Raw genomic sequence first — 3,708 nt, 5'->3', positions numbered from 1 at the left:
AATATTGCATAGTAGACCCTAGTTATTGCCTGATTTTACGAGCATGATATCGGTTACTGCCCTATTTTAATCGTGTTTGTGATGCAAGGTGAATTTAAGAGTCTGGATTGAAAAAGGGCACTAAAAGAGTGGATTTGATGCTCTAAAGTCATTAAGGCAAGGGAGAGACTCCAGAGGTCTAAGATCGAAGAAATTACAAGCCAGAGATTCGAGAAAATCAGGCCACTCATGTTAAATAGGCCTGAAAATCGTCTAGAATGCATGATCACAGGTTTTCACCATCCGTTTGGTTCGAAAATTCATATATGGGTTGAGTACTATAAATTAACCGTACACATCAAATTTCAGTCCTTGGATCCTTGTGAAAGTGGCCCAACGGCCAGATCAGCCCATGAATTGTCAATTTGGGTCCTACCTGACATCTGTATATGCTTTACTTTTGGTCTCAACCCCTTAATTGAGGTGTAAAAACGGATGGATGGATAAGATTTCACATATACATCAAGGTGGGACCCACCTTACGTGAATGGGAGTGCACAGTGGCTGTGTACTCGCAAAGCACCAAACCAGAGGACTCGGTCAACAAAGCTTTGACGGAGCTTTCCTATTTTTAAAGGATTTTGAATCCTTCTCTCCCGCCTGCGAACGCTCAAATAGAGCGTGCAGAGGAATTCTTGTGGGCCTCACATATCACACATTCTGATGATTAGAACCTTCTATTGTGTCCAAGGGGTGTCTATGACCCTCAACTAGGTATCCTTTTGGACCCATAAACGTACGGACAGGCAGATTACCATCTAAACGGAAGATGGACGGGCTAAGTAAAAGACATCCATTTCTGACCAGAATTTCGAGCCGCATCCAATGGATGGAGTGGATTTTTCCTTTGTCACCAATCATGGACCCCACCAATCATTACACCGCAAGAAAGTGCGCAGGCCCCTGTTTTCGCAAGCTAGCAAATTCCGGACGTTCCAGGATGCTGTGAGCCACCATCTTGGGTTGGTTGGCAAATCCAAACCGTCCAGAGGGAAGCCCAGTCAGATTAGATCCCATCCAAGGAAGCAAAATGCAGGTTGAGATGGTCCGCTTTGTCAAAAATAGATTCCAAACGCGACCCTGTTTGCATTTTCTGCTGGCGTTACGCAAGGTAGTGCCGCGTAAACCAACTTCACCACCGACTGGAAACTCCTATAAAGGAGGACGCATGAGCATGTAAGAGAGGCATCGTTGAGAACGTGGAGCAGCCATGGAGCCATTTGGTGCACGTGGAAGAGTTTTTTTTTTCTTTTTATTTTTGTTTAAGAGATTATAACTTTATCATATCCATGGCTGGTTAAACCTCCTAGCTAGGGCTAAGAGGTGAAGCCTATAGTGTGATGGATGGTTCTATGTCTTTAATTCATGGTTAAGGAACTATTTTGATTCTAGTTTGATTAATTGGAATACTTGCAGTGTTTAATGGTTTGTTGTGACCAAAATTACAATAGATCTGCGATGGCTTTGAGCATATCTTTTCCCTTTAATGATTATGAAGTCAGGAAGCCTTGTTGTTCACAATCGCCCCTTGGACATGGTTGGATGATGGAACCCTTCCTAGCAATCATACATCTCTTAGATTGGTTGTTGATTGGTTTAATTCTGTTGTTTGCTTTGTGTTATGGGCATGGTTTTGTTATAGAATCCATTCTAATTTACATCTTTCTCATCTCTTGAAAACTAGATTAAAGGAAGTTCAGATTGGATTCTAATGGTTATATCTTCTAACTGGATGAAGATGGGACTCGAAGTTTAGTTGAGTTCTTGAATCAAGCATAGATCTCCCTGATCTCTACAAGTGGATCCTTAGCACACTAGTTCCTTACCTTTGAATTCTCTAAGTTTTAGATTGTTATTTCATCATTATTCCCTCATATTCAATTGATTTAGATTTCATCTTTATCTAGTTCTAGTTCTAATTATTTTCAGATTACGTACATGTTTTAATCTCTGTTGATTCGACCTCGCTCTTACCGAGATTATTACTACATCATAACCCTATACTTGGGGTGTGAACATTATACGAGCTATATAAGAACCACTAATGGTTTTGAACAACTTAGGCGGTAGCGTAGTATTATAAGGAACGTAGGTTGTTGCACCCAATTGCCATGCAGGCTCCTTAAGGTGCGCATGGCAAATGCATCTATATTGGGAAGCCATTGCTCTAGTGACCACCTTAGATAATCTATATTTTAATAATGAAGGAGATTGGACATCTGATCAATTGATCGAAACAGTTACAGCAACTACCTACGTTCAACAGCGAAAAGTTGACAGCAAATGGATGGTTATTATTGTCCCATCGCAGTGATTTTTGGCCAATGGTCTTCCATCGGGTGGCCCATCTGATCAAAAATCTTGATAAAATAAATTGTTTTCCACGAGTAAATGAGTAGGGAACTTCATACGATTTTTATACAGTTGACTTGCATGTCAGCATTCGCCTTGTATAATATACTTCTACAGCCCATAGTTTCACTTCTACAGCCCATAGTTTCGAGGCATGCTCCATATTGTCACAAAGTATTAATTATATAGTATGGTATTGTTTTAAAATGTCAAAAATAATTTTCATTTAAAATTTTTTTTTTTTTAATCATATACAGGGAATGATCATGTGATTTTGAAGGCAGGGTTGTTACTGTAGTGTGGGTCCACATGTGATGTGTATGTTAAGACATGATGCTAAAAATGAGGTAGAATCAAAACTCAAGTTAGACCACACTGCAAGAAATAGTGAGGATAAAATGGCCTTTATAGGGCCATAGGTGTTTTGGATCAAGCTAATATTGGTCTTTTTGGTTCATCCTAGTTAGAATGACCTCATGAATGGTTTGGATGGGATAAAAACATCATGCTGGGCTCCATAAAAGTTTTGATGGGGACAACGCTCACCATTTCTTATAGTGTAGTCCACTTGACTTTTGGATCTACCTCATTATTGGCATGCTAACCTAACATGAGTCTTAGAAACTAATGGAGGGGTTGGATTTCTCGTGTGGACTTCTGGTTCGGCCCCACATAGCTACCACGGTGTGGATTGCATATTGCCCAAACTAGGACTTAGAGACGGACAACCGTGTTTGGGGATCCGTGGGGCCATCATGATATATATAATTTATCCATTCTATCCATCTATTTTGAAAGATCATTCTACAGCATGAGCCTCAAGAGAAAGCAATGGAAGGCTCAAGTGGACCACACCACAAGGAATAGTAGTGATGACCTTCTATAGTTGAAAACTTCCTATAGCCCACCATGATATTTATTTGCCATCCAAGCTATTCTTAAGATCACATAAACCCAAACGAAGTGAAAACATAAATATCAGCTTAATCCAAAGCTTTTGTGCTCCTAAGAAGTTTTTAAAGATATGCTTTTAATTCTCACTGCTTCCTATGGTGTGGTCCACTTGGGACGCGGATTGCATCCTAACCCCGGCAGATTAAAGGCTCAAGTGGACGGACGTGGATTGCACCCTCCCCCGGCCAGAATGGTAATCCATCCGGGTAGGGATCAGTGGGGCCCACCATGATGTAAGTGTTTTATCCACATTGTTCATCGCTTTTCTCATATCATTCCAAGATATAATAGTAAAAATGAAGTAGGTACACAGTGACCACACCAAAAGAAGCTGCAGTGATAATGACATCCACCGTTGAAACC

This window comes from Magnolia sinica, chromosome 4 (genome assembly GCF_029962835.1).
Source record: "Magnolia sinica isolate HGM2019 chromosome 4, MsV1, whole genome shotgun sequence".
Classification (NCBI taxonomy): domain Eukaryota; kingdom Viridiplantae; phylum Streptophyta; class Magnoliopsida; order Magnoliales; family Magnoliaceae; genus Magnolia; species Magnolia sinica.
This window is presented reverse-complemented; position numbering follows the sequence as displayed.